At 38.5% G+C, this 21108-nt stretch overlaps 1 protein-coding gene across 1 annotated transcript in view; it reads left to right on the top strand.

Annotated features, from left to right (window-relative positions):
* Positions 1–21108, top strand: part of RNF144B (ring finger protein 144B) — an 87729-nt gene that overhangs the window by 11362 nt on the left and 55259 nt on the right. Inside the window, exon 2 of the mRNA XM_079302213.1 lies at positions 7467–7514. The gene's annotated coding sequence lies outside the window, so the exon portion shown is untranslated. The remainder of the gene's footprint in view (positions 1–7466; positions 7515–21108) is intronic.

The raw sequence follows: 21108 nt of genomic DNA, 5'->3' as shown, positions 1-21108 counted from the left end.
CACTCACCTTTAGTTTTTCCAAAAAAAGTTTTACTTGTCTTTTCAGACTACTTTTTACTTTTAAACTTTATTGAAAAAAACACAACCAAACCCAGGTATGTGACCTTACTTGGCACAGAAGGTCACATATCTTGGCTTTCCATCTGGTTAAGTAATTTAGTTGAAAAATGAGCTAGGCAACAGAGCCATTTTTGTCATTTTTGCAAGTACCTTACAAAAATACTTACTTGAAATGCTTTCACTTCACACTTCTTCATAGCTACCTTCCTGCCCAGTTTTAAACACAGCCCTCTGTCTTCACTGCATTTTCTGTCTCAGAAAAAATGAATAGCAGTCGCTAAGCTTGCATACATAGGAACATTCAGGAAAACTAGTCTAAATTACTACATGGATATTCTGTATTATGAATTTGAGTTGGCTTCAAAAGTTTATCAATTAAATCACATTCAAATCTGTTGTGGATTCTTTTATTTGGAAGTGATTTTTGTTTGTGAATTCTAAAGTGAATTAAGTTAAATTTGCTTTTTAAGTAAATTAAACAAGAGCATTTAGTTATGGTTTAACTAATACATTTTAAAAGCTTTTTCAAATTAATCTTCCCGAAAGTTCTGGCTAATAAACCCTTCTAAGTTGTGGTAGGGTGGTCGCAGAGGTTACTATGTCCAATTCTCTGTTCTGCTCCTCCTCAGTCTGCTGGACAAAGAGCAGCAGAACAACGTGGAGACTTGTTGAGCAGCCAGGGTGGTTCACAGATGGCACAGAGCACAAACTTACATTCAGAGAAAGCAAATATGGGGGAGTGTGAGCTGGAGAGGCACGAGGCACGGACAGATTGCTCTTTGTGCTGCAGCAAGGGCCATCTTTTGCAGAAAGTGGGGCAGGCAGCAGAAAGGGGTAACATCTTCAGTGCTCCCTGACATCTTCTGTTGGAGGTTTTGGCAGGACTTGCGTCAGTGGCAAGAACATCTCTGTAAATAATATGTGAAGTAGGAATGTGCTCCCTCCTGGAAATCTGTGCTAAGTCAAACCATATAGTGAGGTGGTTTTGGTGCCTTTTTTTTGTTTGTTTGTTTGGTATTTTTGTTGTTTTTGTTTTGTTTGAGTTTGTATTTGAAAATGCTTCTTCCAAGGGAATTTGCTGGGGAAAAAGGCAGAATATACAGAACACGCATTGCTGCACACTGACTCCAGTTTTGGGTGCTACTGAATATTCTTGTTCAATGTCAATTATGCTGAATTAATAACACTTGTTATACTGGAGTGTTCAGCTCATTGCATTGAGTGTTTGAATTTGTACTATATATTAGTACCTTCAATTAATACAGAGTAAATTCTTTCTGTATATAAGCTGTAAGAGTCCTTTTCTTCATTTATGCAATTCTTGAATATATTCTTGAAAATCTTTCCACACTTTTCAAGCAGTACAAAAGTCTGCTTCTCATGGGGACATTCCTGATTCCAAAGATCCTTACACAGTGAGGCCATCCTTGAGAAACTGTGCAAGAGGAAATTTTGAATACAGTTAGTGGTGGGATAAGGCAAGCTTCCTTCTCTGGAGTAATGATTATATTCTGTACAGATTGATTTGGATAGACATGTGGGATCTTTCTCATTTATGTGGTTCTGGCTGGGAACGCCGACTGCTTTTCGAACTTAGTGTGTAGCATTGCATATTGAACTTCTTTATAACCTGTAAGTAGTTACACATCACTTTCTTCTCCGGTAATAGAGACTCAATAATCTGGAATTTTCCTGGTAAGTAATCTGTGAAAAGCTCCAAAATATGTGCCCTTAAAACATTCCTGATGCTTCTCAAACCAAATACTCCCTTTTGACTAGTGAAACAGATCATGTTTTCTGGCATAGGCTCTGCTCCTGACCTCAGAGAAACTGTAATGAAAATGAATTGAAACAGTTCAGAGCATTTGGAAGCAGCGTCTTTGGAATTACTAGGTGTTGGTTTCTGATTTCTTCTGAGGATACCTGGTTTTGTGCTTGGGGTCTTCTGTAAAAGCTGGTATAAGTCATCTTCATGTACTTGCAGCTATTTCTATTCTGTATTTTGCTCGTGTAAATTAAATGTTTAATTCTTAAAGGATATTGGGACTTGTAAAACTTATTTTTTGGAATACAGATTTTTTGCTTACTTGCATTCTGTCATCATTGCAGAGCTGAGTACTGGCCCATTTTGCTTTCTGTGTTGCATTTTATTCTGGCAAATATAGTATAATACGGAAATTCGTCTATGTCTGTTTGTGCCAGTTAATATTTTCAGATAAGTACAATAGAACTCAAGTGTTTCAGGATATTTTAAAAGAAAATTGTAGATAACTGAAAAATGGCTTAAGTGAAATTACTTGGTGTATTTATTTATTAAAATAGTAGTGGACTAGGAAGAGAACTCCTATTTATATATTGCAGAAGTGGTGCTGCTTTAGCAGGATCACTCCGTCAATCATTTAACTGCCAGAAGTAAATTAACAATACTGGGGAGTGGAAGGATGTGAAAAACTGTAGAGCCCACTCAAACACATGGAAGTTTCTCGTGTGCCTGACCATTCATCCATTGCCACGACTGTGCAGGGATTACAGAACGAATGTGTTTGTTGGTGCCCATTGGCCTCACGAGGTGGAGCTCCTCTCCTTCCTTACCTTGCTCTGGGCCCTTGGAGGAATTGCCCTTGTCCTGCCTTGGCACAGAAATACCTTCAGTCCGTGCTTCTGTCTCTGTCCTCCTCCTGGCCACTCACCAAGTGGTGCTGCTCTCCTCTATGCTACTTCTAGCATTTATTAGCTGCACGATTAACTGGATAATAGACATGGGCCAGTTGAAAAGGGATCAGGTTTTTGTCATTTAAGGCTTTGCTCAGTGCCCAGACCTTGCAGATCACATGCCTGCACCAGTGCTGTTCTGGCACAAATAGAAGTCAGGACTCTCTTTGTTTTTGGGGGGTAAGATGAAATTATATTTTAGCTTAAAACTGTGTCCTGAGCATGTGGCTGGATATGATGCTGTCTAGTACAGCTGCCATTCCCATAGGAAGAAGGGGATTTCAATTACATTTCTGTGCCAATTCATGTACTTCCTCTGTTCCTGGGGCTAGTCCAGGGAACTGGTCTGATGAAAACGTTTTTTCTTTTTTGGAGGTTGGCAGAAGACTGACTAAATCTTCTGTCAGATGAGTCAATTGGATTTTGTGGTTGCACAGTTACCAGGTCTGGTGGAGAGGAAGCTAAGGAAGAGAGAGGTGAGGGGGAAGGAGGCAAGTAGGAGCTCTTCTTTTAGGGGGAAGCCCACAGTTGCACCAGATTGGAAGGTGTTGGAGACATACTACATTCAAAATGTTTAAAATAACAGAGTACAAATTTGAGTAAAATTTCAGTTGCAGATACTTTTCTTTCTGTCCTTGCAGTTCTAATGACTTGCTTTTGAATCAAAAAAGGTTGGTTTTTGTTCATAAAGGGAAAGAATTAATAAGAATTAGAACTACTTTGTCATTAACAAAACAAGCCACTGTTTTAATTATTTTGAATGCTTCTGAGGTTTTTTAGCTCTTGTGAAATGTTTCTCTTTTTTATATGTATTAATGAAGTCAGTCTTAATCATCAGATTTTGCAGTATCCACAGAGATTAGCTGACTTGGGTCTTAAAACCAAATGTAAAGTAATATGAGTACTAATTCATTGAATAATTTTATTTATTGAATAAAACATTAGATTTTTTGCATATTTTTATTAGCAAAAGAAAAATTACAATTCTAACATCTCCTAAAACCTGAAAATTATACTTGCTTGTTTTTAACATTTGAATACATAGATTTTTTTGTTACAGATGACTCAGATTCCCACCAGCCTGTTAAGTGTTTTAATTTACAAAAGCTGTAAAAGGCAGACATAAAAAAAAAGTCATAGAGTGTGCAGTGTGCTGTTCAGCACTGATTACATGCTCATTACCTCTGACTCCCCTTGTGCAGTTTGTATCCTGGTGCTTTAGTCCCAGAAGACATGTGTGTGCTACTTTGTCCTGTGCTGCTACCTGGGAATTAAGAGAGCTGTGATGGTCCTGTTGTCCATCAGCTAGGAGATCCAACTAGTGAATGAAAGGGTGCACGAATGAATTAGAGCACAGGCTGGACTGGCACAATGTGTACAGGGATTGGGAGCATGCACATGGTGATAGTCTTGGGGTGGGAGGAGGGAACTGATGGCCCCTGAGGACCTCCCTCATCCAGAATATTGGTGTGTGTGGAATTACTGAGCTTCTCTACGTCCATCTTCTGGATGAGTGCCACCAAGCACTCATTTGTCATTTGCCTGCTCATTATCCATTCTCTTCCTTTGGCCCTGTGGCAGAAGAGTTTGGGACATAAAGCTGTTAGTTCAAGCTCAACTCAGACAACCTGATGACATTAACAAGGGAAAGGGGGGATGAGAAAACAGTGGGTTGTTTGTTCACTGAGATTATTTTGGGTTTAGGACTACTGCTTGTACTTGAGGAGTACAAGCAAAAACAATTCAGCAAGTTGTTGATGACACCAAGCTGTGTGGTAGGTCGACAGGCTGAGGGAAGGGATGCCATCCAAGGGGACATGGACAGGCCTGAGAGGTGGGACTGTGCTATCCCCCACTGAGAGAGACAGGGACTAGTGATTAGTTATCAGAATCTGAATTTACTGTGAGCTACATGTGCTTATATACCATTTTTAGGAAGGCTAGTAATTTTTTACTACATTCATTGAATTAAACATCACACAGACAAACTTTACATTTCTACTTAGTTAATCTTTCCTGTCAGCCAGACTTGATCCAATCTTCTTCTTCACAGCTCTGTTTGCTCTTGCCAAGGCAGCTTGGTTATCAAAGTGCATATGCTGATTAAATCTACAGTGCTATTAGTCTCAATTACTACACTATGGAATCCTCATGAAGTTCAACAAGTGCAAGGTCCTGCAGCTGTGTTGGGGTAATCCCAAACATGGATACAGGCTGTGCCACGAGTGGATTGAGAACAGCCCTGTGGAAAAGGTCTAGGGGGAATTGCTGGATGAAAAACTGAATATAAAAGCCTATTGCATTCTGGTCTGCATCCAGAGAAGAGTGGTGCTTGCTGAGGAGGGGATTCTGCCCCTCTGCTCCTCTCTGGTGAGACCCACCTGGAGTGCTGCATCCAGCATGAGAGAGATGTGGATCTGTTGGAGCAAGTCCAGGGGAAGGCCATGAAGACTGTCAGAGGCCTGGAGCACCTTCCATGTGAGGCCAGGCTGAGAGAGTTGGGGTGGTTCAGCCTGAAGAAGGCTCCAGGTAGCCCTTAGAGCAGTCTCCCAGTTCCTAAAGAGGGCTCAGCTATACCATGTGTGCCAGAGATATTAAAGTACACAGTGGAGCACTGTGGAGCTGTTCAGCTTTCCAGAGCAGTTGGTTTTACCCTCCCCTACTGCTTCATTAAACTTTAAACAAATAGTTAAATGTATAAAAAGACTTCTACAGCAAAAACTTTTAAAAGTTCCCAAATCCTGTTGCTTTCCCAATTATGTTTATTTTAGAAGTGAAAACTTGCTGGTTCTAATGTATGGAGCCGAGTTCTAATACATTCTTTTCTTTGTTATTATGTCAGTGTTGGTAAATTTGAGCTTTGAAGGCATGACCATAAAGATATGAGTGTATTTTTGTAGGAAGACAATTGTAGACACAATAGTTGATTAATAACTGATTAAAATCAGGTTTCATAATGTTGGACACATGCCAAGCATGGTCCCTGGACACTCTGCTGAGAGGTGAGCACTCCAGCTGCCTCTGGAAGGTTCAAGAGTTTGGCTGCTTTTCTGGTTGTTTACAATTATGATTTGCTCTGAAATGCTGAATTTTAATGTCACACCATTCTTAATTCTGTATCATTCTACCAGTTTCCAATATGAAGCCTGTGAAGGACTGGTGGCTGCTCTCTCTGAAGCTTTCATAGGTAGAAATGAACATTGAGTACAGGGCTACAAACTCATTTTGCCAGGCAGGATGGTGGCTGTGGCATGTAATGCCCTTGTGCAGCAGCTCCCTGCTTTGTTCTGGGTTCCACATAGTTTGAAGTAGCATCAGTTTCAACTAGGAGCTCAGTTCATACTTGACTTTACATGAAGTAGTTGTAAAAATTTTAATGGCTGACTTTTATTTCACTTGAAATGAGTTGAAAGCATCTTGGGCAAATATATAAACCTCCTCATCTTTCAATTGTGATGTTGACAGGCATTTGAAGATATCAGTGTGAAGTCTTATGAGATCCATAAACCTTTTTGATTGCAGAAGGAAGATGCATTCATTTCTGAAATCTCTCTGGGAAGTGGAAAAGAAAAATAGGTCATTAATCAAACGTGGAACAGAAAGTGTGAAGTTACAGCTTGCAAATTATTTTTGTTCAATGTACTTTTAAAAGATGAAGACAGAAGCACTTGTAACCTTTGTAACTACAGAATTGCAGATCTTTTTAAAGCATTTGCAGAAGATGCATATTCATGCTATGCTTTTCAGTTTTCAGATGAAGAAAATGTGCTTGCTTACTTGAGTTGACCTTTACAGAGTCATCTTTCAGTAGGGATCTGTAGGGCTTTTTTTTTTTCCTTACACTGACCTTTTTTCATGGAGGAGAAGAAAAAATATTGAATGAATTTGGTATATTGTGTCTTTCTCAGGGGACAGTTTAGTTGATAGTTTTGGTTGTGTCTGGGTGAAAATGAAACCTTGTGTTTGTGACAGGTGACCTAAGAGCAGCTGTCAAACGTTTTTGAGTCCTGGAAGTATTTGAAAATGTTCCTGTCAAATAATGGCATATGAAGTTCTTTCCTGACCTTGGAAATTACTGCTTGTTTAAAAAAAACAATCTTTTGTGGCATCTCTAGTTTCTGTGAATTAGGACCAGTAGGGTTCTTCAAAATTAATCTATGTTATTGTTAATATAATAAAACAATCCAATCCCCCGTGTCAGAGCATCATAATTAATTTGTTCTAGTGTCAGTCTGCTTTCTTTCATGCTGCATTTCATTTTCTAATGGAGGTTACAGGAAGAGGGAAATCATAACAGGATGCTTAGAATTGAACCCTTATTTACATGGGAAAATATAAGAATAGTAAAGTAACAGTAAATTTCCTTTGGGAAAACAACGTTTTCTTTGGTACTGTTGTTCTTGGTGAAATTGTATGTGCTTTGACCTTGTCATCAATGACCTCAATAGAATAATTCCATAGGCTTAAATTCACTACAAGATTTAATGTATTTTCCTTTTTCTTATATTCCCTAGATAATTTTACTGATTTCATAGGAAACATAAATTTCATTTACTTTCAGATAACCAGCTTGTCCTAATTCCAGGATGGTATGAATATTTCTAAAGCTTTTGCACAAATGTTCTGTAACTGAGGAGAGTGAGCTGACATTTTCATTCCATATTTAAAATAATTTGCACTTCTTGTTCTTACAGTGACTGCAACACAGAAGTATCCCTTCCAGTCCCTGAAGAAAGAATCCTGTAAGTAAATGTATGGGAGTTAAGGATGTGTTATATATTCTATATTCTTCGTAATAGAAGAGTGAACAAGAAGTCACTTTATGGCTTTTTATATGTTCAGCTTGCCAAACATGGCTCAGACAAGGCTGATGTTACACTTCCTAACCCTGTTAATTTGGCAGTGATTTTAATTGTGCATAATACATCATTATAATAAAGCAAATGTAGAGTGGACTTTGAAATGACATCTCGAGGATGCATATCAGTTTGGTCAGAGGTCATATCTTTGCTATCTAACTTTATTCTCAAAACTTTTGCACAGTCTTTCTAAAAATGAAGACGTTATAGAAATCTAGTATTTTTTTGTAAGAGTATTTAATATGTTAGCTTTTATCTCACTGCAGCATTACATGTCTAGCCCTTTTTCAATTGCAGTTGTGTCATGGATATAAAAAACTACTACAAATCATGAAGAAGCAGGAATAAAATGTCATAATACTTTGACATCTATTGCATTATCTCCCTAAAGAAAATGCTTTGGTGTAGATCAAGAATTGCCTTTCTTGCTGACAACAAAGATCCTTTGGGTTGAGAAACTTTTCAAAATTAACTTTCAAGAGTTGTATAAAGGCTAGTTAAAGTGCTGTGGATGTACCAGTGTAACCACTCAGTCCATACAAGTTGCAATTTTCTAGCTTAAAGAACACAGTAGTTTTGTCTTTGACATCTCATTATTCTCTACACACATATATTCCCTGCTCCTGGCATAGGTAGTGGAGGTACCATGTCCTGGACAATTTTGGGTGCATACTGGGGTCTAGGAGAATTGTGAGAGCTGAAGTAACCTCATAATCTCTTGTGGAAGTTTCATGTCTCTAAGGGTGGCAGTGTTACATCCTATTCTTTGCCATTGCTAAGACCAAGGGCTCTGTCTGTCCCTCTGTAAATACAAGATAGATAGGTCTTTAACTAAACTAGAGGGGAGGTTTGGTGCTTTGGGGGGCTTTGCAGGTGGTTTTTTTTGTTTGTTTGTTTGTTTGTTTTTTGTTTTGTTTTATTGTTGGTTTTGTTGTTTTGTTTCGTTTTGTTTTTTTGAAAGCTTCCTGCAGAGTCTGGGTATTGAATTTTGTATTATACTCCTTGCACAGTGAAAGAATAACTGTCTGGCATGTGTTTGCAAGTATATAAGTAGTCACCTAAATTTGAAGTGCAGAGAATGTATTTTTCACATCTGGGTTGTGACTGCAGTTGACAAAATTGTGTTTCTAAGGTGTGACAGTAACTTGCTGATATTAGGATAAGAAAAGGAAATTAGTTACAATTTTGTACTAACTTCATTCTAATATTACAGCTGCTTGGATAATAATCAGCTACCATTTAAAAATGGGAATGGTGTTCATTCTGGGATAGCTGGCAACCACCCTTCACTGGTAAATCCATTGTGGGATTGTTACTGGTGGGTGCTGGAAGATTCAATAACAAGTACTGCTCAAGTAAACTTTTTTAGGAACAGGAACTGAAGATATTGGAAAGTACAACAAGGATCAAATTAGTCTATCTAGACACCCTCTGGACAAAATTTAAACTAATAAAAATAAAAATTTAAATTAATATTTTGTCCTATTTTATGTGTTGCCACATCTTTGTTTTACAGCTCTTTTCAGTGGAGGAACGGGTTAAAATCCTTTCTCAGATGGTGGATAGGGAACTTGAAGTCATATTCTCTATATGTTTTTTTCTACAGTCTGTGGTAGCACTGAGGGGTGTCATGCTGTGGTTCACAGCTTATCTCCACAGGCAGTTTTGTTGACCCAGATAAGGGAGTGGGGCATGTGAATGAATAAGAAATCTTAAGCTAATAGTACCTTTTTTCCACAACATGATCTGAAGGTTTTTGTTTGAGGTGAATTAATTGCTTAAAGTGGAATGGGGTGGTCCTTCATGAACTTACCTGAATAGAACCTCAATGGAAAAAAGTCTTTCTGGAGATAATTGCAGCATCACCCATTAGTCATTGACTGTCATCAGTGGTGACTGAGAGAGCTGAATAATTTTGAAAACTGAAGGATCTTTTTCTGTATATCAATAAACTTGTATCAATAAATTTTATTGGTGGATGACTGAAATATTGTTTGAACACGAGTCCTTTAAAATTATACAAAAAGCAAAGTAAACATATTTTCCAAATAACTGTGTCTTAACTATGGAATTTAAATTACTTTCTTCATGCAGATGTATCACCCAATGCCTCAAATTCATTTTCTTTCCCTTAGCTGAAGGTGTCTGGTAGAGCTAATAGGCATAGATTTGCTAGGAAGTTCCTTACTTATTTGAAATTATTTATCATAGCTGCTGTTAGTGAGCACTAGAGGGCTCTTTAGACTAAAGCAAAAGAATACCATGTCATGTTTATCATCAAGGATATGTCTGAAGCATTTTGGTATTTTGAATTAGATCGTCAAAACCACTGTTTTCATTAGAATAGTGTAAGGCTTGCCTTTTCAAGAAAAAAATTAATCAATGTGTTTGAAAGGAGAGGGGTATACCCTATTGTTATGTAGTGAGTGTTTGAATTTTTTAGAATTTTTGATGACTATATGTAATCATCCTAATATTTTAAATTTTTAAATATAATTTTGTATTAGCAGTCATGAGTTTTTTTAAGTTTCTTTTCCAAGTTGTTTATTTTAAGATAACTCATGTGCATGGTTTATATTTTTTTCTGCTTGTCTGTCCACCTTTAAATGTTTCTCCTTACATGGTGGTTAGTTTATAAAAGCCCCTATATTATGAAGCCCAAGTCTGCCTTGCAATCTAATAAATGTGATTGCTGTACATATAGGTGAATGTAATTGTAGCTATGCTTCTTTGGAAGTGTTTTTAAATCACTTTGAACTTGCTTTTCAAAAAAGGGCAAAACGTTATAAGTTTCATGAATGTCAGAATTTATTCTTAGCTGGTCTGAATTTCTGGTGCAGCCTGAAAAGGCTTTGCCATCTTACATTGGCTGATATGTGAACTGAGTGTGTTTATTCCAGTGTTAATTGATGCCATTTGGGGGGAGAGGAGGAGTTGTAAAACCTACTCTATGCTGATGGGGAAAAAAAAACCAACATAAAAGAGGACCAGTCTATAAACTGTAGGGGAACAGTGGTCTCGTTGTCTTGGTTTACACAGTCTTTGTAGTCAGATATATTTTTTTCATACATTCTCTTGTTTTTTCCTTGCATAGTGGTTCTTGTGCATAATTTCTTCAAGAGTTTTTCAAGGACACCATGGTGTTGCAGAAAGCAATTGATATTAGAGAAAGAGAGAGACATTAAAAATTGAGTTAGTTATTACAGTACCCAATTTACATCACACTAGGTAGCATAATTTTTTATTGTCAGAGGGAAGCCTGAAATTATGAACCAAAATTAATACAGCTGTGCTTTCAAATGTAAAGCTTTCCCATAGACACAAATGTGCACTTGTTTCAATGAGACTTTGTAGAGAACAATGAGTAGGCTGCTTATTTAGAAAAATTAAGGACTTTTTTTTTCCCAATAGCAAGTCAGTCATTAAAGCAACAAATGAGACTTTACATAAAGGCTGAGAGATTGTTTGTTTGTGGGACCAATGTCCTAGAAACCAGTGGAGATTTTTCTGTCTTAAATAATGCTGGCAGCAGCAAGATAATTTTACTTGAGACACTTTCTTTGTCTGTCAAACGTTCCCCATTTTCTTGGATTTTCCTGGCCCTGGTGTACTGTTTCCAGTCATAGGTATATGCAACTTATTTTTAGCCCTTGGTGGTGGTGTTCTGTACAAAATATTCTGCCTCCAAGTGGAATTTTTGGAAGTAGAGAAATGTAATGATGGAGTGGGCACAAGAGTAGGAGATCTATTTGAACTGTTTCAAGATCAGTGATCTATTCCCATCTGGCTTTTTTTTTTCAGATTCCTGAGACTTGGTGATTAAAAATATCCTTTGTTCAAAAGGGGGCTGTGAATTTACAAGGAAGAATTATTTCCTGGTCAGGAGAGATTCTTGCTGGTGTTGAGTGAAGTGTTACCTGACCAGAGCAGCTTGCAAAGAGAGCAAGGAAAGAATATTGTGGTCCATTTTATAATTTTCCCTCCTCCAAGTGTCATCAAGCTCACTTTATTGTTCTTACATGCCAGAAGCTCTTGGAGGAAGTGGGAGAAAGAGAATATTTGGAGAAGGGTATCCAAGAGTGATGGAGGTGGAATTGCCTGCCAGGGAAAAAGACAGGGAAAGAAGATACAGTGTTGAAAAGCAATAGGCTGAGGGATTTGCTGTACTGAGGTCAGATTGTGAGGAGGAGTGGGGAGGGTTAGGGGTTAGGGAGAAAGGAGCTGAAGAAGGCCTGCTACAGGCACATATTGTCCCTGACTGCTGCTAAACCTTCCACCCCTCTCAGAACACTCAAACTTCTTGCTGGTACTCACTCCCTAGGGACATTTGGGAGTCTCTCCAGACCTTTTTCAGGTCCTCATTCTTTTTCTACTGCAGTCCAACAGCTTTCCCACCTGCCATAACCCCACTCCTATCACCTCTGCCCTACCTATACCTCTGCTCTGCTGCTGTTTCCAAATATTGCTGGCACAGGAATGAGAACAGAAGTACTTAGTTTCTTCTCATCCTCAGGGCAGTAGCATTTAGTTTTATCCATCTTGCTGAGGTGCCTTGAAGTGATTCCATGGAGCTCTCCATAGCTCTCTTCCTCCAAACTCTGCTAATATTAGACCTAACTATTAACAGAATCAAAGTAATTTCAGTTTTCTTTGAAGATGAATGCACTATCTGTTTAGTTCACTTTTCTGCACACAAAGTGAATTTGAGCTATGGACATTAGACTTCATTAAAATATCTTCTGGCCACTCTGTGGCCAAAGCCATGTCCGGCTGTTATATTTCTATTTTTCATCACTGATGAGGCATGATGCGTGTGATGACTTAGATTAGAAGATGACAGGCTTGGATCTGTCTCAGCTGCTGCTTCTAACTATCATTGAACCAAAATAGCATAAGCTACAACACAGTTCATAGAGCTTGCAAAACAATCTTGCCTAGGGAAAATGCCAGCCAGGTATCAAATACTTTGGCAAGGAGAAGGTTCCTTTGATACAATCAGCAGTTTATCCCTTGAGTGCAGTCTAGGATTTAAGGAGAGAACCTGTGTTGGCACTAAGCTGAACAAACTGACTGCTCAGTGAAAAGAACATAATGCATTTTAAAAATATTTCAGTCTTCTGTGCCATGGTCAGTTCTATTTGACTAGGCTTTGTTTGAATAAAAAAAATAGAAAAAATAGAATGCAAAATACTGTGATTCTGGGAAGCCCAAGCTCCTTCCTAGCTCTACTAAGTTTTTGATAATATGACTAAATAGATACATATATGTAATTCCTACATGAAATAATGTCTTGTGATATTTTTAGCTTTTTCAATTCTAAGTTTTAGGGCAAGATTCAAATAATTGCCAAGAATTGCAGCATATCAGGAGGAAACTAAATTGTGACAAATAAAGTCAGGAAAGATTAATGCATTTCACATTATTAGAAGATAATGGCTTATGTTTAAAAGAATCAAGTAATTCTAAAATGCTAACTTATCTAAAGACAGGACTCTTTGAAGGATAATAATTTTGTTCTGTATTACATAAATTCTGAAGCAAAAACTTGCTGCAGACACATTTGACTATATTGCTGGTAAAAGCATTTTGAAAAATTAATGAAATGCATAATTTTGACATTTTCTAAATAAGTAATTATGCCAACCCTAATCATCGACAAAAAGATCAAGAATTAAAAGCACATTTGGAATTCTGTCTTTCTGATGAAAGAAATTCCATTGGGAATTTTAACAAATGTGAGGATTGGGAATTTTAACAAATGTGGAGAATCCTCTTTCATATATAGTATTATTTGCCTCAATGCCTCTTTCAGTTTATAATAAGTTATGCTACTATTGTTCTTCAAAGGCATGGCTGTTTCTAGAGGAAATCTCTTCCTGGGTTGTAGAGAGGGAGTGAAAGGGAAGGGAAGAAAGTGAAATGTTAATGTTAGACCCTGATTTCTGCTGATAGTGTTGGGAATGCTGAAGAGGTCGGTGGTTTTGATGAAGTTTATAAACTCCACAGATATTTAATAAACCATATAAGCAATATAATTAATGTTAATAGCTTTTCATATAAAGGCAGTTTATTCCTAATCTCAGAAGGTGGGTGTTGGTGATTATAATCACAGCTCAGTACTTCCCTGTGATAGGTATGCAGATATATTTTTCTCTACCCATTATCTAAAATTGATGTCTCCCAGTTTTCAGCTGAGAATTTCAGCTGGAAGTGGGAAATTTGATGTGGGTGGTGGCAAAAAATAACCCTTATTCCAATGCAAAGTATACAGACACACTCAGTATATCCATGACTGCGTCCCTATCTTTCAAGTCTTGCTTTTTATTTAGTTTTCATGGGACAGCCTGTCCAAATATTCACAAAGACAGACTGGATCCTGTGAGCTTGTCCTAACTATCCATGTTCATTTTGCCAAGAATTCATACTTTTTTTGATTGCATGTTTGCTTCACAGAGCAAATTTTGCTTTAGGCTCTATGACACTGTTTAAAAATACAAAAAACATGAAAACTATCTGACTGCTATTGAGATCTCTCTTATAACACAACAGCCAAAATATTGTTAAATCTCTTGCTGATACAGCTCTGATATCTCATAGCTAGAGGAAACTCAAAAGTTGGCCACAAGTTCATCTTTTTTGAGGAATTGCATAGTGCATCCTCTTCTGTCATGCCAAGGCCTTTCTGTAGGTGGAAGATAGGGCTGAGAACCTCAGTCTAGGGCAGCAGCACTGATCTTTTTAGATGGCTTGTTATTGGCTTCAATAAAATGCATAAAACTTAATAACATACTTACTGGCTATTTTCTCTCTCTTGAGTTATCTGTGCAAATAAACTCCCAGAAGCAGCAGTTGTGCAATGAAAATAATTATCTCAGGACATTTTTGAAGAGTGAATTTTCTGGTAAGTCTGTCATGATGATGTGTTTCCTGAAAAGGAGCACCAAGGAGCATCTCAGCAGCTTTTTCAAGAGACTAGATTTTTCAGCCACCCTATGTATCCCTTTGTCTGTCCATCTTCCCTCTAATGGTGTTGGACTCACTGCCCAACTTGTAGTGATTCCTGCCAGGTTGGAGGAGACAGAGTTCAGGTCTAGTTCATTATGTTCAGCTGTTGCTGGTCACCCATGAGTGCAGATGCAGCACTGGCAGGAGCTGGGAAGGAGGAAGAATGAGGGTGGTGACTCTAGGAAGGGGAAGAGGATGGAGAGGAGGCAGTGGAGAAATGCTGTGGGAGGACACTCAGGCAGAGCTGTGTGTGATGGAGCAGTTCAGGTATTGTGCAAGATTGCTGTGTGGGAGCACAGGGAATACAGCTGTGTTGCTCTGGAGGGCTCAGGCACTGCATTACACTGTGGGTGCTAAATGTAGGACATGATTCTGTAGGAAAGCAGGCTTCATTAGTCCTGCTGTTCCCAGGGTGACTTACAGAACAGTAGCCAAGCTTTGACATGTGGCTGTATACCAGCAAAACTTTCTGTGAATGGCTGGAAGACTGAGTGCTTTCTTTTGTTCCAGAGACGCATTTTCATTTCTACAGAAAATGGAATTATTGAGAGCCTGCTGTGGATAGAAAGCCTGTAATTTATCGGGGAGCTGCACTGCTAGGCATATCTAATCTGCCTAATCCATTGCCATTAGCATTGAACAGACAAAATGTTGAAAGCATACCTAAGCCTGCTGGTGATATAAAAGTGCCTACAGCTAAATAGATTTTTTTTTTTGTTTCTTGAGATTTATAGCTCACATATGTTTGTTATACAAAAAACCAAATCCAACTGAGTAGTATTACTGTAACTTAGTTAAAGCTTTCTATTGACAATATAAATCATGAAGACAAAGCTAGATTCCCTTTTATGTGCCTTTAGAATATTGATATAAAAATAGATCTTTTTGTGTTCATATTTCTTCACAATAGTTTAAGGGAATGCAGAGGCAGTACTTCTACTGAAATGGATCTTTAAAATCAAGACTGGCATGTAGCTGCATCAAAAGGGAAATTCAAGCACTTCTGACGAGCCACAGTTTTGGAGGAGCAGGAATCATCTTTGGTTCTTTTATGCAACTCCTCTGCTGATTCCCATTGAATTATTTCAAAAGGATACTTTTATATAACATTCGCAAATGTGATTGTTTAACAACATTGTCCTGCACATTGCAATGCAGAACAAAATAAAAGGAAGGCAGAAAGAGGAGTTAATAAACCTTAGTGAGCAAGCTACGGTCAGTGTGGCAAAACAAACAAACAAAAAAGGTGAAGTGTAGTTTGGTGCACTGTTTGGTGCTCTGGATCTCAAAGGCATTTATCCTGTGAGTGAGCCACTGGGAACACCAATAACTTCCTCCTCCAGCAGCATCTATCTGATTTCAGTTAACAAAGATCCTCATGAACCTGTTTAGTGTAGTCTGAGGAGATAATGTGCTAAACCCTGTGATAGCTGGTCCTAAGTGCACTTCTTTTCAGACATTATTCATCTTTTACACAGTAGTGTGTTTTTCTTCAGTCTACTAATGCCAGACACTATCCCGTTATCACAGCTCTTAATTTGCATTCTCTCTTTAATGTTTTCTATGTTTTTTTACTGCAGTAGCTTTGACTAAGTAGTATTCTGATTTATTGACTATTCCCCTTTTAAGCTAGAGTAGATAATAACTATGACTTGCATTCTGAAGTGTCCAGTATTTATTTTGCTCTTGAAGAACCACTGAATAACTGGTCAGAGCTGGTTTTCAGGTGACTCATGCTCGTTTAGCACAACAGCTCTTTGAAAGAGTTGGGGTACAGAAGCAGAGGGCTTTTATCACCTTTTTTTCCCCCTCTTGGAAATCTTATTGGAAATTCATACACAGTGCTAGTATGCATTAGTGATTTTGCCTTTTGCAGAAGTTGAAAAGCTCCCTAGAGACCACCAGATTTGTTTTGTGCATGGTATTAAGACAAATAATGCAATTGTGTGATCAAAACACTTGACTAAAGGTTGTCCAACACTCCAGATATTGGTAACATGCTGTGGGAACCCTTTGACTTTCAGGCCAGACCCTCTGTCAGCTGTTTCTGGTTTTGCTGTAGTTTTACCCAACATGGAGCAGTCATCCTGAGAGGAAGTCTACAAATGTGGCACAACCCAGAAGATGATGAATAGCTGCAGGGAGCATAAATGGGCCAGTACTGTTTTCTTGTAATGGGTGTCAGTATGGGGAGAAGAAACTGAAAAATATATGTATATAAAAAAGATGAGAGCTTGTTCAGTTGGGTCAGGCTGGCAAAACAAGATCATTTATTCACACATTGAAGTAGAGGTAGAAATGGGGGAGGAGCTCTGGAGGACATGATGTTTCTCAAAGGCAAAATCTTTCCCAGTGTCTAAAATCATGGCTAGGCAATGCTCAAGAGTTATCTGAGCTTCAGGAGAGCAGAGTCCTGCTCTGCACACACGGGGTTTCAATTACTCTGCCAGACAGTATTGAGTAGTATTGAATCTGCCACTTGACTGGAGGCTGGCTTGATAAAGACAGCATTCATGATAATTAAATGGCTCAAACAGACTTTGAAAAGAGAAACGTGTCCAGCTAAGGACTGGGATAGTTGATCCCTTGCTGACTTTGTCAGCATGGCTTGGGACTTTGTATCTGAGAAAGGCAAAGCTTTGTGTGACACTGCAAGGGGGCTGAGTCAGGGGATCAGTAACCTGTCTGCTACTGCCATCCCCAGTGACAGACAGACAGACAAACAGAAGCTTTCTAGAGCCCAGTCTCTGCATTTTTCTGTGTCTGTTTTTCAGGAAGCTGATCCACAGAACTGTTCTTCCAGAGTGGTCTGTGGAATGCTCCTTGATTTCATGGCATTTAAACACTCTGCTTTGTTTCTATCCCCTAACTAAGAGCTAATCCATCCTAGAATAGTTTCCTTGTATAATTTTTCAGGACAATCAGTTATTGAGGCTCCAATTACAAATGCCAGGGAAAGTTCCTCTCAGTTGTGCATGTCAGCAAAATGTCTTCTTTTATTAAGGTGACTCCCATTGTGGAGGAAGGCTACATGGCAAAACACAAACTCTGCCAGAAACACCTCCGCATTTGAGGTGTTGGCAATATTTGTGTCATGATGAAGTAATTGGAGCACCCTACTGATTGCTAAAACAGGTTCTTCACAGACCTGTCTGAAACAGTGAGGATTTTTTTGAGGGGGAGGGGGCAGGTGGGGAAGGGGTTGATGGATGAACTAGGAAAAGCTGAAAAGGGGAAATCTCCCAGAAATTATTCAGTCCATGCAGGGACTGTCAGCTTTGTGATAAAGTGTTTGAGATCAACTGATGCAAGAGTGCTTTATGGGGCTCTTGAGTCTGGAAAAGTGTCCCTGCCAATGGATAAAATCTCCTTGAAACAGTTTGTTGTTGTTTTGGGGATTTTGTTGGGTTTTTTTAAAGTGACAAAATGACCGATTCTGGAAACAGTGAAAGGAAATGTGTGGTTTTGTTGTGAGTGTTTTTTCAGGCATTAGGTGCTACCATCAAACATCCTGTGGTGCTGTGGCTGTTCAGCTGTTTGCTCAGTCCCTACACCGGTGTGTGGCTCGTCCTGAGAGCCCTGTCTCCCACAGCCTGTCAGCAGGGAAGATTGCTGCTTCTGCTCTCTGCCTTTCTGGTCCTCCACAACTCACAGCTACTCCCTTGTCTTCTGCCCGTCGGTGTCATCCTTGCTTGTGTTAGGAATTTTTATGTGGGCTCATCTATTAAAAAAAGCACCTTGCCTTATTATTCATAAAGGAAACATATCTTCTTTCAGCTTCTTTGCTTCCTCTATGACTTGTACCAGTGGCTAGCCAGCAGTGATGACTAGTTAATGCTGGTCAAGAATTGCAGCTATTTATTTTCTCGATGAGGAGGAAAGGAGGCTGAAGAAGAATGTCAAATGTTTTGACTGATTTCATTGTGTATAAAGGTATCTTGTATCTTCTTCCTGTCACATTCTTCCTGCCTTGCTTTTTGTATTATTTCACAGCTTTTCCTCTGGTTCCCTCAGACTGCAACTCAGACTGTGAACTCTTTCTGGCAGTGTGTCCCTCCCCCTTGCAGGGGACCACAGTCTGAAGTAGAGTACAGAAAATCTGTAACATAAGAAGTATTGATACCAGGCTACTTCAGTCTCACAAAGTACAGCCTCTTATCATTACTTTTAAAAGTAGAAATGTTGGCAGTTAGGAATTGTCAAATAGGTGTTACCTGAAGGAGTTGCCTTCTGATAATCCTTTGCACACATTAATGACAAACATTAAAATGTCATGGTCATGTACGTTACATTTGCAGTAACACAGGAATCCAACTGTAAATACTAGAAGAAAAATTGCTTGTTCAACACATTTCACAAGAAGGCCTTCAAGGCAAAAACAAGATCAAGCACACTGGAGCATGTTAAATATTTCTACAGATAAACTCATGAGCTACTGCCATATTCACAGTGTGATATTTGGGATTTTGCTTACTGATGGAAGTAACTACTCGAAGTAAAGGTGCAGAGATTTTAAACTTTTAGAGTAGATTCAGACAGATCTCAGACAGGTTGTGCAGGAAGTTTTAGGAACTGTCTGCCAGACATTTTATGTAGCTGAAGTAACAAGATAGAAAGGGCATGAGTCAAAAGGAAGACGGTGGGAAGGTGGGAGGAAGAATACAGGAAGCGATTCAGAAATGGAAGGTATTAGTGGCCCATTGGCTCCTCTGCAGGCATTTGTATTTATTTTGTATTAGCATCTAGTATTTAGGCAGATAGAGTGTATATGGCATTTATGTCTTCTACCTTAGTTAAGGCAGGATTGATAGAAACACATGTAAACACTTTGTATTATTTGAATGATCATTTGTATTATCTTCCAAACAAATACACTTCATCAGACCACTCATGTTTACGGGAAAGCTTCTTTTTATAGGGAGTAACTTATCATCTTCTCATTCATTCATTCATTCATTCATTCATTCATTCATTCATTCATTCATTCATTCATTCCAGATTTCCCTTTGAAAATTTGTGTTTCACTGCTTTGCCCTTGAATGTAAGGCACTTCACTGTCTGTAACAAACCATACAGGATAGTTGAGGCATGTGATGTATACTTTGTATACAAGAAAGTAAGGTTGTGGAGGTCTTTTTTTGTAGTGTTACAGATGATAAAATTACTGTGTTTTTCCAAGGTCAGAGGGTGTTTGCGGCAAAGCCTGGAAAAAACTGAAAAAAAAAATCTAAACCTTTTATCTGTGCCGCAGGTGTTTTTTGTTAAAGAGCTGGACAGCCTATTGCAAAACTTCTGAAGTTGACTTGCAATGGTCAAAAGCTGAATGTCAAATGAAAGCATTTCCTCTTTACTTCCTACTGTGTATAATGAAACTGAAAGGCTGTATGTAGTCACACATTTGAAGAGTACCCAGTAAAATGCCCTGACTTTTGCTAGGATTTTGTGAAATGATCAGCCTAATCCTTAAAGGTTTGAGCTGATTTAAATTTCCTGCTTAACTGAATTTCTTAGGTGACATAGAGCTCATGTGGATTGCACTCTTTGTCTGCTGATACATTTGACAACTTTCTGAGCCATCGATGTAAAAAGGCAGGCTGGACTGCCCTGTTGCACATATCCTGGTACACCCAGTCAAAAAAAACATCGTCACATAAAAGGTTCACTGATCAGTGTGCACGTGAGGCAGTGCAGTTTATGAGTGCTCCAGGGACACTTTGGAAGCAATAGCAGGGAAATAGGATTATTGTTTTAGCAGTGTTAAGGCATACAAATCATTAGAAACCAGGCTTCATCAGTTTTGCTGCTCAACCACTTCTTCACATACAAGTTTGGAGCATAAAATCTGCCAAATTAATAAACTTTCATTCCTGAGGAAAACCATGGTTTACGATGCCTTCTGAATGAGGAAAATAATTTATTCAGAGTGTTTTTCAGCAACATGCTGGAAACAGTTGTACAAATATTCATTATTTTAAATTCATAAGCTTTCTTCAATCTTTCTACAGCAGAAAAAATAAAGTTGTTAGGCAATGGATGGTATAGAGAGCAGAGATCTTGTTTGTCAGTTTAGGGATGCTTTAATGTTAGAGAATCTTAAACCTTCATGCAGTGCCAGTTACAGACTTTGTGTGGCTTAGGCAGAGTGATGGATGGGCCTTGTGGCCCATAATAGTATTGAAACTCAAAACATCTTGGTATGTGGAGTGTTGCACATTTTTTATCACTAAGAGATAAAAAATTTATTGTGCACTTGTTGCCATTTGAAGAAGGCTGAAGCAACTTCTCTGTTTCCTGGAAATGCAATCAAAGAATGAAAGCACATTATTGGAATTTTTCCTTCACCGTCACTATCTCCATTCCCGTCATACTCTCTGTGTTTAGTGGAAATTAACTGCAGCAGAACATCCAGAGAACATCTGATTTCCTGTAAAACATTAATTTTTTTTATTGTTCCTGCATGTTTTTCAGTTCT

Source organism: Erithacus rubecula (genome assembly GCF_903797595.1).
Source record: "Erithacus rubecula genome assembly, chromosome: 3".
Classification (NCBI taxonomy): domain Eukaryota; kingdom Metazoa; phylum Chordata; class Aves; order Passeriformes; family Muscicapidae; genus Erithacus; species Erithacus rubecula.
The sequence above is the reverse complement of the archived record's forward strand: the minus strand, read 5'-3'. Positions and strand labels throughout refer to the sequence as shown.